The sequence below is a fragment of the Stegodyphus dumicola genome, chromosome 7 (assembly GCF_044657685.1).
Source record: "Stegodyphus dumicola isolate Sdum_Otavi_A_Nest chromosome 7, ASM4465768v1".
NCBI lineage: Eukaryota > Metazoa > Arthropoda > Arachnida > Araneae > Eresidae > Stegodyphus > Stegodyphus dumicola.
Window position 1 is genome coordinate 43036105 of NC_140774.1, and position 15069 is coordinate 43051173.

Genomic DNA, 15069 nt, shown 5'->3' on the forward strand with positions numbered 1-15069 from the left:
AATTTTTACAGGTGGAGATATCCGTAGCAAATCCGAATATCTTGATCAATATTTGCATCCGAAATATAGCTAGTAGCCCATCAGCGATCGAGCAGTAAAAGCCGCTGAATGCTGGTATTTCTTACCGGGGTTCGAGTTCCGACGAACCGGCGGATTGCATGGCCGTTTTCGCGGTTTACCTCTTGTGCCATGTGGATAGAAGCCAATTTCTTCTTAAAAAGACCTTCATGCGGCATCCCTCCCTTTCCGTGTAGTGCCTAAGGGCGAAGCACGTAATAACTAAAGTATGACTAGCATAGCGAATATGGAAAAGTATGGCAACACTTAGCATTCTATAAACGTAAATATTGATCAGCTGAGTGCATTCACGCGACACATTTTTTTCCCACTTCGCTTTCTTTAATATACGATTTATTATATAATAAGGCTTTTAGAGCTGAGCCTTGGGACGTTCCTGCTTTAATCGGGCTCCACATTCCCAATTCGGAAGCTGGACGATCTCATGAAGAAAAGAAACAAGAACTCCAATTAGATTATCCGAAAACTAAGCTTGATTAATTTATAAGTAAAGCCACACTGCCAGCCGCTGTTAAACGTTTTTCAACATCAAGGAAAATCTCACCCATGGGAAATTTGTTATTGAAACTTTCAGTAACAGTGTTGACGACACGAAGGAGTTTCGTAGTGCTGTGTTTTTGGAAGGAAGAAAGGGATGATGGTTTGAGTGTGACTCTTTCTCTAGTTTTTTTAGAAAGGATAACTAAATAAGGTAATTAGTCTGTAATTTCAATGAAAGGTGTTGTTTTGATTTGGTTTAAGAAAAATAATTATAATTGCAGATTTGCTTATAACGTTTCCAACTAATAGGAGGTGGGAAAGCAAAGTAAAATTTTGCCAGTGAGATAATTTCAGTTTCTTAACATGAGTAATTAAATAACAGGAGCAGTAGATGTATTTTTGTGTAATTTGCGCGAAATGTTCTACAGCGATCTTCCACAAGAATACTAGTTAAAAAGCTGACCCTTTTCGGGTATTTAAATTTATAGATACTACGTTTCATTTGATTGTTTATGGCAGAAGTCTCAAACTTAAATTGCATGTGAGTCGAATGTACGATCTAAAAATAGCTAACGAGCCAGGCTCCCCTCTTTTATTTATTTATTTATTTTTGGAAGAAAAATGAACTAAGTTTTAAATTTGGCTCATTAAATATTTATTAAAACATCCACAAACAAAAATAATAATAACTGAAAGGAAAAAAATATCAAATTTATATTTATTTTCTATCTGAAATCTAATATTTGGTACTTGCAAGACATTTTTGTTGGTTGGAAATTTCTAAGTCAAACGTATTGACAGCTAAATATCAATGTTTAAAATTCTCTGAAATTTGGCGTTTCTAATAATTCTAACATGTTTAACTAATCTTCAATTTAAATTAAAAATAAAGAAATCATGAAAAGTTTCCACGTGGAACAAAACTTGAGGATAAATACTGAGAATATAATGTCTGTTTGTTAAATTTTTCTTCGACACTAAATTAAAATCCATACGTTTGTATATAAACTTTATTTCGTACTACAGTTTGACACTAGATGGCGTTTCGATTCTTATGAAGTTCATAGCCTTGGGAAAAAATTACTCGAACTTACCTTCATAGCGGATTATTAAATGCTCATCTGTCAATCGGGTTCTTTTCCTATTAATTTCCGACTGTGAAAAATGCTGTTCACGTACAAATGTTTTCTCAAATAAAGTGAGTATACTTATTGCAAATATATCGTAACCGAGGGTACTTATTTTTTGACAAGTACGAATAAAGATTAATCAAATCTCTATCTTGAAATCTTTGAATAAAATTTATATCACACTATAAATTAATTAGCTCAGTTTATAGAATTTTTCTGGTAAAAATTGCTTGTAACGATAATGAAAATTATGTAAGGTAAGACTTCAAATAATTAAAGTTTTGAAACGGTACTTGCAATAAATACGTAATTGAAATGTACTCGCGATCCGCAAATGCATTGCTTTGTATATTAATAGGGTATCATATGAATTTTGGTGTTTACTCATTCTATTACAGATTCTATAGATTTCGCTCATAGGATGAAGGAGGAATGAGAGGGGTGAAGCGCGAATGGATTTATGGTTAGGAAATATTGTCAGTTTTCGTCAAATTTTCAGTTTCATTACTAAGTGCCTAAATATTATTAATTTTAAAATTTCCTTCGATGATGCACTCCATAATATTAATGAATTCTACCCCCTCACCTGTAATATTAGTACTTTCGTAGGCTGGTGGTAGAAAAGAATGGAATTTCTCCAAGGACAGATTTTTAATGAAATTAGGTATGAATATACATTTATAACATAAAAACAGATGTATCATTCAAAAATCATTTTATGTAAGCATGATTATCAGAAAGGCTCATAGCGCAGGGATGTCCAAAATCTACATTGTGATATCGAACTAAAAATGAGCTTAATATGAGATATGGTCCTCTCTCACAGTCACAGGTCGCGCAGTGTGACGACAGGCTGGATAAGGGGCAGTTTAGGTGTCCTGTGGCAGCCGTTCCCACTCTTGTAGCAAGGAAGTTTTCAACTCCTGGATTGTTCTCGGAAGGGGGTGACGATATAAAATTGCCCTCCCAAGAGCGTTTCAGATATACTCTATAGGCTTAAGGTCAGGCGATCTGAGTGGCCAATCCACGAGGCGAATATCCTCACTTTACAGATAATCATCAACCAGCTGAGCCCTGTGTAGAAGAGCGTAGTAGTTCGTTAACAGGAACCTAGAGCCAACTGTGCACCTGAAAAGTCGAATATAGGACTCTGAGATCTACTCTCTGTACCTCATAGTAGACAGGGAGTCTTTGTCAAAAACATATAAGAATGTGAATCAGCGTCCAGGCTGAATCTTGACTCATCAGTCAAAAAGTACGGTCCTCCACCGAAGTCTGGTCCAAGGCGCATTTTGTCTGTGCTGCATTGAGCGAGACGCAAACAGCGGCTTTTCTGGGACACGTGTTTTCTCATGAAGCCTTCGAGCAACTTTAGACCGTGAAACTGGGGTTGCCAGTCGTATACAGCTCAGGCTATGTAGCAGTTCTGTATCGCAGCGCTAAAGTAACAAATAACGAACTTCATTTGTTGTTGTGGGTCTTGGTCAACCATGTCCAGGTTTTCTCGACATGGATCCAGTGTCGTGAAACTGCCATCGCAAATTTCAGACAACACTGGGCGTTGCACTGAGCTCTATAGCCACCAGCGCTTGTGATTGGCTTGCCTCCAATTTGCCAACAATTCTCCATCTCATTCCGTCATCCATACGTTCGTGGCTACTCATTTTACCTGGAACCTTATAAAATTTACCAAACTCTTGCGAGAAACATGACGAATGTCATGAAGGAATACGAGCACACCAAATCCGTGAAAACCCCTCTTGCACTTACATCTCCTCCAGAATCACTGCTCCGCAGACACGCACGTCTACGCTCAGGTATTCGACTCTGAATATATGCATAATTCTTCAGCAGCATAATTAGTACCTTTAATTCAATATTTGCTGCAAAAATAGACATAATTTGCAAATTCTATTAATTTTGTGCAAGAGTGGACTTCGTGCGAGCAGCTTTATGAGTCAATTTTTAAGAGGAAAAATTTCATTAATTGTAGAAGTATTATAATAATATGAGTAGTTTGGTTTGGTATTATTGCGATGCAATATTTAGATTGTATGAAGTCAAATATATATGCAATTAAAGCGACTACCCTGCAATTAAAGTAACACCGTTTCTAACAACAATGTTTGGCATTGAAATCCCCGTTAATGACCTTGCGTGAATTTATTTTCAAAAGATCAATGAGGTCTACGCAATCAATAATATGACTGGATAGCATATAAATGTTTGATAGAGAATTCTTCCTCTTCTCTGTTTGGAGGGAGATAACTGTACTTTCAAAGGAATCGTATTGTAATTATTGCAATCATAAGGAATGCTTTTACATAAGTAGGTCAACACCTCTGCCAGTATATCTATCTACACTGAAGTGACAAAAGTCATGCGATACCTCCTAATATTTTGTCGGTCCTCCTTTTGCCCGGCGAAGTGCAGCAACTCGACGTGGCATGGACTCAACAAGTCGTTGGAAGTCCCCTGCAGGAATATTGAGCTATGCTGCCTCTATAGACGTCCATAATTGTGAAAGTGTTGACTGTGCAGGGTTTTGGGTACGAACTGACCTCTCGATGATGTCCCATAAATGTTCGATGGGATTCGTGTCGGGCGATCTAGGTTGCCAGATCATTCGCTGGAATTGCCCAGAATATTCTTCTAACCAATCGCGAACAATTGTGGCCCGGTGACATAGCGCATTGTCATCCATAAAAATCCCATCGTTGTTTGAGTACGTGAAGTCCATAAATGGCTGTAAGTGATCTCCAAGTAGCTGAAGGTATCCACTTCCAGTCAATGATCGGTTCAGTTGCATCAGAGGACCGAGTCCATGCCATGTAAAAACAGCCCAGACCATTATGGAACCATCAGCAGCTTGAACAGTGCCTTGTTGACAACTTGGGTCCATGGCTTTGTGGGGTCTGCGCCACACTCGAACCCTACCATCAGCTCTTACCAACTGAAATCGTGACTCATCTGACCAAGCCACGGTTTTCCATTCGTTTAGGGACCAACCAATATGCTCACGAGCCCACGAGAGTCGCTGCAGGCGATGTCGTGCTGTCAGTAAAGGCACTCGAGTCGATCTTCTGCTGGCATAGCCCAAGGAAGACAAATTTCGTCGCACTGTCCTATCGGACACGTCCCTCGTACGTCCCACATTGATTTCTGCGGTTATTTGACGCAGTGTTGCTTGTCCGTGAACATTGACAACTCTACGCAGACGTCGCTGGTCTCGGTCGTTAAGTGCAGGTGGTCGGCCACTGCGCTGTCCATGGTGGGATGTTATGCCTGAAATTAGATACTCTCGGCACACTCTTGACACTGTGGATCTCGGAATGTTGAATTCCCTAACGATATCCGAAATGGAATGCCCATGCGTCTAGCTCCAACTACCATTCCGAGTTCAAAGTCTATTAATTCTCGTCGTGTGGCCATAATCACGCCAAAGCCTCTTCACATGAATAACTTGAACACAAATGAAAGCCCTGCCAAAGCACTTCGCATTTATACATTTTCTACGCGATACTACTGCCATCTATATATTTGCATATTGCTATCCCAAGACTTTTGTCACTTCAGTGTATCATATAAGCTAGATAATTGGGAAGTAGCTTAAGCTTACTGCAGCAAGGTTTAAGGTAGGTTTCTTGAATAAAGATAATATTGAATTTTCCTCTTCAACAAGATCCATAAAGTCCTTCTTTCTTGCTTAAAAGATCGTTTTACTCTAATACATATAGTTAGGTTTAGGTGTGTGTGTGTGGTGTATTTAATTATGGCAAAGCACACGAGGGCTATCTGCCTAAGGGGAGGAATGCCTTTCGTGGAGGACTTTCTAAGGGAAACTGGCTCGTATACACGTTACACATGGGGAAAACCACGAAAACGCCCATGCAGCCAGCCCGTTCGCGGGATTCGAACCTCGGACCGAACTACCAGTGTTCAGCGACTTTACCGCTCGGCCGCTGGTGGGCCTAGTTAGGTTTAGGCAATTTGCTTTAGTTCTTGCAGTATTTAGAGAAATTAGATATATTCAGGCAGAATTTCTTCCGCGTATCTTCGGTGTTAGTTGTTTCTCCGAATATTGCCATGTTGGCAAAGGCTAAGATCTTTAATTTACCTTTCAAATTGAACCAATCTATTACTAATTTAAAAAATGAGAGATTAAAAAACAATAAATTCACTTCTTAACAATTTAAATCTCTAATTTCCAATTTTTATATATATATATATATTAAAAAATATTTATTTTAAACGTATTTAATTTATAAAATATATTTATTTTAAATATATTTAATTCATAAAATATATAATACATGAAAAAATATAATATATATGTTAAAATATATTTAATTTATAATAATAATTTATTTCCTTATACAATCACTAATTTGTGTTCAAAATCTGCAGCTTTATTGCCATTAATAAAAATATATTCCTAGCTCCATATGCTATGCTACGCAAAATGTTATGATACGAAACCATTTTTAAATTTGCATGATATTTTACATGTAAAAAATTTTTTTGGATGTTTTTAAAATTAATATGACAATTTTTAAGGGCAAACTCTTCTTCGATGTGTTAGAGAGATACCGCAAGTTCGAAACATTTCGGAAGAACAGCTGTTTAATGCAATTTTCCTGCTTTATCACAAGACACAAGACAACCATTTGGGATTTCCACGTAAAGGAGAAATTAGTTCCTCATAACAAACACATACATTATGCCAACAAAGGACTCCCATTCAAGTCCTTTAGCTGTTTGCCGATTGAGTAAATACATACAATCTACAACTTTTTAGAGGAAAAGAGAAAAAAATTGCGCGTCTTTTAAACAGGTAGACAAATCGTTTGAAACAGTTGTTCGTCTGAAATGAACGGATATGTGATACAGGCTTTGAATTGTAATTTAAAGTTTTCAGATTAAAATAATTTTTAAAAAATTTTCTTTCTTTCGCTAAAATTTCTTTCTTTTTCTTCATGGTCTATTGAACATATTTTATTTCTGGACAAAGCAATTCTTGAAAAGCACATTTTAAACTTGATTACACAGCGCAAAGGACGCACTCTATGTTCCCGTTTTTGATCACACATTTGCCCCTTTTTACATCGCTATTGACGGTACAGTTGTTGAAAAAAAGGTAAACGACGATATGTTGACAAGACAGCAATTAAGAGCAGAAATGCGATGCGTCTAAGATGAAAATTTTATATTCAGAAAGATTTTGTTTCAGTTTAGCTTCATTTCATTGGTTAATCTTAAGTTTCAGTTTCCAAATTTGAAATCACTATAAGCGTATCCTGTGTCATTAGCGTTATGCAAGAATCATATGACAAGGACTCATTTTAAAAATGACACAGTTTAGAACGATTTATTACAAGCAGTTACGATTTTTAGGCCAGAAAGGGGAAATAACCAAATTAAAATAGAGAATTAAAGGACCATTGCAAATTCAATTTGCAATTTGCAAGAACAATTTTGATTTACTTTTTTTATCTTGCACACACACATATATATATATTTCCAGACAGATGATAAATCTCTCCAGATGCTGAAATTGTTTTCTAAACTGAGTTTCTTACTACTATAGTTTCTCTCGCACTAAATGTAAAAGATGATCGTACTGTTCTTTCTCTGTGTAAATTCAGTAATATTATGCTTGTTGTTAGTAAATTAGACATCAGAACTACGTTTAATAATCTGTGCATAACAAAAGCAATTCAAAATGATTTTACATTTTGCTAAAGTGACCAGAGTTTACTCAAGACTGTGCAAGACAAGACAATTTTGGTGACTAAATAAATTATTATTTGATGCATATTCTTACTTTTTAAAACATTTAACATTCTTAGTTGGATTTTCTTAATGTAATAAAAAGCCACAAAATGAGACTTCTTAATTCTAAGTGATTTCTGTTTCCAGTGAAGGTCACCGCCTTCAACACAATTATTCTATTATGGGAAAGCATACTAGGGCCATCTGCCTAAGTGATTTTGAACAGATGCAGAAATAATTAGGAAAATATCCCTACCCCAGCCAGTTCACCAGGATTTGAGTTCTTAATTATTCACCAGGATTTGAACCCTTAACCATTTTATATTAAATTTCGGTTCCCAACTGAAAATCATTATTGGCTGAAGCGTTATGCAAATATCTGCGTCTTGAGCGTTATACAGAATCGTGCGAGAAACATTAATTACCAAATGATGTAGTTCAAAGAGCTTTGTTATATGCAGTTAATATTTTTAGGCTGGAAGCGGGAAATAACCGAATTAAAACCGAAAGATAGAGGCTACTGCAGGTTAGCATTTTATCTTATGATTTCATGCGTAGAAGGAAACATTGGAACTCTTAACAGCTTTCGGTAGCAGTCATGGCTCAAAATTGGCTTAAAAAAAAATTGCACGTCTTTTAAACAGGTAGAAAAATTGTTTGAAACTGTTCGTCTGAAATGAAAGGATATGTGATACAGGCTTTGAACTGTAATTTAAGGTTTTCATATTGAAATAATTTTTAAAAAATTTTCTTTCTCCCGCTAAAATTTCTTTCTTTTTCTGTTTATTTTCTGTTAATTTATGGTTAAGGCATACAGATGAAAATAACGAATTGGATTTCGATAAATCACCAATCTATATTTTCACACATTTCCAATTAATTTGGTATACATTAATTCAATCATAATTAAATATGATAAATTTCTGTGTACATTGTTTTTTTTTAAAGAAATGACGTAAGAATCTGAGAAACGAAATGGCGCGGGGATGACAGAGCAGCACTTAGGAAAAGGAATGGAATGACGTAGTTTTTTTTGTGGAAAGATTATTTATACTTACTAAGTCTTGATGAAATTGTAGAGACAAGCTATGATTGTTTAATTTGAGGTTGTTGCATAACATAGATGGATCTCGAATTTGGGAGAACAGACGGATTTAAGGGGAGAGCACCAAATCTAGAATAGTTAATTTGAGAGATCGCGAATTGTTTTTAAAGCAGTTTTCATATTTTCTTGTATTTTACATATATATGTAAATAAATATGTTAAGCAGAGCAGAACTGAATGGTATTTATTTAGTGAATAGCCTTCTTTCAGAGCAAAGGGATCAGAATGATCCCAATACATGTTGAATAGACAGCTATAGACTAATAAAAATGAAAGGGAAAATGTAAACAATTGCAGAAAATCAGGGCCCTATTAAGACTTTTAGAAGTCCTAAGCGCAGTCCAATGGAAATTTTTTGTGGTGCCCCCTTTGATTTCCTAATTCTCTTTTTTGCCCCTTTTCCTTAATGCTCAAAGCACAAGCTTATTCAGATTAGTTGTTAATCCAACTCTGCACGAAACAAAAACTGTATTTCCTTCGTTATGTAAGGCCTGTAAAAATAATTCATGTAGTAAATATTGAATAAATTAGATATACTCTAAAGCCATTAATATGCCATGGATCTGTCAAGATTAACATTGGTAATAAAAGGACAATAATAATAAAGACTGAAAAAAATAATACAATAGTAAACAAATTTGGGTAATGATGTAGTATGCGATCTACTGCTTTTAGTTAGTTATTTTAAAGATAGCCCCACTGAAATTGGTTGTATGATATTTATGCGAAGTTTGTGCAGAAATGTGTGTCCAAAATTATTCTTAACTTGTAATAGAGAAAAAAAAAAAAAAAAAATCTGAAAGCTTTCAGATTTTATGTTATGCCCTAAAAAGGCGTTTTTTTTAACGTTTTGTGTGCTACCTTAATTTATAAAATATCATATCACTTAAACCACATAAAATTCAATTCAACAGCAATATCACAAAATATTTAAAATTAGCAAAACAGCGTATCTTTAGAATTTCCGATGCACAGTGTTGGGCGCTGGAGATAAAAATGTCTTTTTCCGTACAGTGTTGCCATTGCTCGCTTTGAAATCGTTCAGTTTGTTAATAAAAAATTAAAAGTTTTACAAAATATGAAATCGATAATAAAATAAATTCCAAATTTCAAATTTAGACTTCCACATGTCCATATTCGCAGTAGAATTACGTCAGTCAAAATTCGATGAACCTATATACCGTTGTTTCATCCCAATGCTAGAAATATACATGCATTTATGCAGATTTTTCATTATTTAATTTCTTCAAATATAATGCAAGACTCTAACATTTGGTGGCAACAGTTTGAAAAATGAAACAGACATTTAGAGTGGTTCGACGCAAAATCGAAAAAAAAAAAAAAAAAAAAAAAAAAAAATATTTGGAAAAAAAAAAATTTGGCAATAGCTCATTATTTGAAATGTGAAATATCGTCTGCTACTTTTTGTTCTTTCGAAACGCCACATATTCCGCATGTTCCATGTGTTGTTTCAAGCCGTGGCTTAAAGAGTATGCTTTTGCGTTTTTCGAAGAGAAATATCCATCTTGCATAATTAAACAGCGTTGTGAAATGCATGGTATTAAAATTCTAAGTCCAAAATAAGCAACGTTATTAATCGGAAGGAAAAAAACCCGTAAAATAACCCCTACACGTAAAGAACACTTCAAACGAGTACCCGAAAAAGTTACGTACTGTTTCTAATGTTTCTGAAGTTAACAAGAAAAACTCCGCTGATGCAAGAAATCAATTGCACACTCTTTAAATACATCTGTAATCTCTTTAAATACAAGCACTCGAGTGGTTGTATACTGATCTTCTTCTGAGAGTTCTCGCAGCCGGGCCTCATCAACATCAGTAGGCCGGCCAGAGAACTCTGCTTGAATGTCATAGTCCTTGTTTTTGAACTTTCCATACCAAACCTTCAAATTGGTATATAATACAACATTAGTACCTAAAGTTGAACACATGATTTGGTGACATTCTGCAGCTGTCTTTTTTTCAACAGAACTGGAAGTAAATGATGATGATGGTTCTAATCTGGTAGATTCTAATAATTTCAGACACCTTGTACTTAATGATAACGATATTTTTTTACAAATTTCACAACTCAGTATTCTAAAGCAAATCTATTTCTTTCAAATGCCTATAATTGTTTGAGAAATTATGATTAAGCACGCCAACTCGAACTGTTTGCGAAGTTCATTTGACCCTTGATGAAGCATGGGCTTACGTAAATAACTGTAATAAAAATTTTATTGACTGTAACAAAAATTATTACTGATTTTTTATTATACTTATTTTTTAAAGTAATTTATTGCCGAAAACAAAGAGAAAAAGATACAAGCCTGTTTCGTTAATGCAAAGAAAGTTTCAATAAAGGGTTTATGATTGCTGCAGAATTTTCTTTCAATCGGAAATTAAAAATAAGAAAAGCGGGGGGGGCGGAAAGTTAAAATCAACTCAACGTACTAATCAAGAGAAAGTTTTACGTCCGATATTTACAAAAGAAGGTCCATTTATTTATCCTAATGACTTTCGAAGAGTGAAACTTTATAAAGACAAAACAACAAATCACACTTCGAAAAGTAGCACTGTATTCCTTGAAGAAATGAAGATTAGTACAGGTCTTGCCTACTGGACAACTTTTCAATGTATTTCTGTGAAGTCCCTTGATATTTCGCTTATAGTGCCTTTGGTATCTTGAAAAAAGTTGTTTCTAAATGCAAACCCTCACGATGGATGGACTTTGGAAAGTAGTGGACATTGGAAATTACGAAAGGTTTTCCGTTACTTTGGAAATTTTACAAAAAGTTTTCCGTTCTGGAAATAACGATGCAGATTTAAAGTAAAACCAAAAAAAGGGCTATCAGATCAAGCTTTTAAAAAAATACTGTTAACATTTTAAGCCTTAACTAAACGGCCTGAAATTTTTCTAAAAATGTGTGAATACCCTCTGTATTTTGCAAACGCCACAGAATATTTTACATATTATTTACAAGTAACGTTCAGAAGTGAAGGGAAGAGAAAAATTTAAAACAAAACCAATCATTCCTTTAACGTAGCAACTAAATGTGTTAAGCATAGAAGAATTTGATAGTACTTAATTTAGCAAGTCTCCTTCATTTAGAGAAAAAGAATCAAATTGAAAAAAATGGGCGGATAAACGACAAACACATAAACATAAAATAATCAAAACACTAAAAAGAAAATTTCAAAAAAAGCAGAAAATATATTTCTTTTATGCATATTCACGCAGTCAAGTATTAAAATTCAGCCGGAGCCCAGATAAGGTGAACTCTGGCATGTTTATTTACTATTTATTAATTTAATTTATCTAAATAATTAACTTTATATTGCTACACTTTACTTGATTTTTAGCTATGCATTATTTTTCTTTTACTTCTCTAACCGGCCTTTCATAAGGTTCTAGCTCTTCTAATTTCAGAAATTAAGCCTTGACACGCACACACACACGCGCGCGGAAGCCCATGCACATACACATGTAAAACATTCTCAAGGGAATAGAAATTTAGAAAAGTGTGCATGCAAAGTAACATATTAACATCAACGCGAGATTGAAGGAATTTAAACAAGTAAATGTATATTTCTTTTATATCTCTTTCTATGTACGCATATTCACGCAGTCAAGTATTAGAATTCAGCCGGAGCCCAGATAAGGATAACTCTGGCATGTTTACTTACTATTTATTAATTTAATTTATCTAATTAATTAACTTTATCTTGCTACACTTTACTCGATTTTTAGCTATGCATTATTTTTCTTTTACTTCTCTAACCGGCCTTTCATAAAGTTCTAGCTCTTCTAATTTCAGAAATTAAGTCTTGACAGGCACACACACACACGCGCGCGCAAGCCCATGCACACACACGTGTAAAACATTCTCAAGGGAACAGAAATTTAGAAAAGTGTGCATGCAAAGTAACATATTAACATCAACGCGAGATTGAAGAAATTTAAACAAGTAAATGTATATTTTAAAATTTAGAAATTTAAGCAAGTAAATATATATTTTAAAATTTATCATAATTTTATGTCTTTTGAGGTGAACATAATGTAAATATAAGCTGAAATAAAATGTAATTTTTGGTTAGCTAATATATTATTATATTAAATTATAAAATTTTATATTTTATGCTAAAACTTATTTTTTTATAAATGTAAAAGAGAAACACTTACGTATAAATAGCAGAAAGTTTTGCATTAGAAGAAATGTTAAATATGGTTATATTTCCTTTATCTTAACATCAGATTTTATTATTAATTTATTTCCCTTCTTTTGCTCCTTTCAACTGTAATTTAAAACTTTGCTTTTTAAAAATTAATGTAATTTTGAACTTTTTGTTATTAAATTGTGTACTTTCTATATCATTCTTATTTTTTTTTTTTAGTGGTTCTATTTCCTTTCTATTAAATTCAAACATTCTTTCATCTTAGAAATCAAGCCCTATATATATCAAGTTTGCGTTTTAATTAAACTTCGGGTGTCAGCAAAAAAAGTGTGATACAAACGCACGGCGGGTTTTTTCAACTACCGAGAGCGTCTTCTCCGTGCGGCGCTGCGATTGGTCGACGACTTTTGATTGACATGCGCGCCAGAACCTCCTCGCCAAGATCGCGCGAGAGGAAAAATATTTTACTACGCCACAGCTGTGAACATATACCTCCTCTAGATCGCAGCACGCGTTTCGTGAAGGGGGGAAACCTTCACACAATCGATCGATATTTCGTGATTGATTTTCTTCCATTGAAAAACCCACATCTACCCAGTAAAGTTAAGTCGCGCTAGGAGAAGGAGGCTAAGCGTTATGAGGGGGAAATCGGCGAGAAAAAGGCAGTGTTAAGGAATGGTAAGTGCAGTTTATTTTTCTATTTCTGTTATTTCTCTCCCTTGCTTAGAATAGACGCAGATTTTTTACTCCGTCATGCATTTGCTTGGCCAGGCAGAAGTGAAAGATCTATCTGTGCTATGTTTTTAGCATTTACTAAAGTCTTTTTCTAAGCCTAAATATATTAGAACTAATTGTAATTTAAATATTGCACCGAAGAGGTGTTGTTTGCATTCCGATCGTAAACAGTGCGAATGGATATTGGATTAAGTACAATAAACAAATAGCAGCTAGTGTACTTTTGACAGTCTAAACCGCATTGGTTAAACAGGGTACAGGGTGAAGACGTTCTCAGACTGCCTACTTTCTTACGAGAAGGCGAGCACGCCCGTTATACTGGGTTTCAATTTGCAAATGATACACAAATATCGTTCGCCGTCATAGAGGCATGGCTCAAAATGGAATTAGGGGGTAGGGAAATGTATTTCGGTGCATTATGCCTGATGGAAAAAATGAACTGTGGCATTTAAACCAGTTACCGTAATGTAAAGATCAACCATAAATGAATTTTTTTCTTTATTTAAAATAGGACATTTTTATATTGTGCAATGAACACGTACATTTTCTCATGTAATGTTTGTTTATTTTATTTTATTTTATTTTTTTTTTTTTTGTTTGTTTTGCAAGTACACCCGTTATACAAATTTTTGTGTTTGTATACCGCGTTGCTGTTTTTTTAATTCAAGTATTTGCCGAATTAATTGAATTTTTCGAAAGCTGATTGTAACTTTTAACTGTATCTTTTGACTTTTGTTCATGTTAGTCCATATGTATTTTTTTAAATGTTAAAAGCATTTTTAAAAAATTATTCTTTGCTGTTTAGAATTCTAAACTATATTTTTTAAGTAACTAATTCCATATATATAGGTCTAAATATACAAATTTTTAAGAACATATATTAAATTTACTATTAAAACATCTCAAATGCTGTAGTTTTGTAGTGATAAATATTTCGATTTAATTTGTGTTTAATTTCTTTCTTCCAAATAGTGTATGAATTATTATCTAATTTTTTCGAATACCTATTATTTTGCTGTAATAATCACTCAAAATATAATTTTTTGCATATCTGTGCACTGACTTGTAGGAAATTTATAAAATTGCAGCAATTAAAAAAAGTGGGGGGTTGCAATTGAATGGTTTATAACCATTGTTTTTTATAAAGTGTACAATTAACTGCTAAAAAACAGCAAATATTTTGAAAATTTGGGATAGGAATTATAGTATTTATATATGATTTTGTGATTTTGAAATAGTTTTTTTACCGCTTTTATAAAATTTATATTTATTATATTATATTAGTTTTTTGATTTTATAGGGTGGCCTGTTTTATATTCAAACTCTAACGTAAAAAAGGCGTGAGCTAATTGATGGGTCTAGAAGGATATCGCTGGAAACACTATAAGGTATGTGTTTATAATAAATACATTACATATTGATGTAACATAATAATAGATTTTGAAATTAAAAATGTTCTAATTATTATAATACGATATCAATTAATAATGTAAACATTATAATACAGTGGCTCTAGTGCAGAATTGGGTGTCCCTTTGGTTAGCGACTTTTTTTTAAAAAAATTTTGATGATGAAACCTCATTTCTGGTTACCACG

At 33.9% G+C, this 15069-nt stretch overlaps 1 protein-coding gene across 11 annotated transcripts in view; it reads left to right on the top strand.

Moving 5' to 3' along the window:
• Positions 1-15069, top strand: part of LOC118198227 (nuclear factor 1 X-type-like) — a 196741-nt gene that overhangs the window by 17896 nt on the left and 163776 nt on the right. For 3 of the 11 annotated variants that reach the window (XM_085820131.1, XM_085820132.1, XM_085820127.1), the window contains exons 1-2: positions 13200-13416; positions 14774-14861. The gene's annotated coding sequence lies outside the window, so the exon portion shown is untranslated. Of the gene's footprint in view, positions 1-13199; positions 13417-13525; positions 14026-14773; positions 14862-15069 lie in introns of those variants that run through there. The other 8 variants (XM_085820137.1, XM_085820136.1, XM_085820133.1 and 5 more) reach the window with 6 other exon arrangements.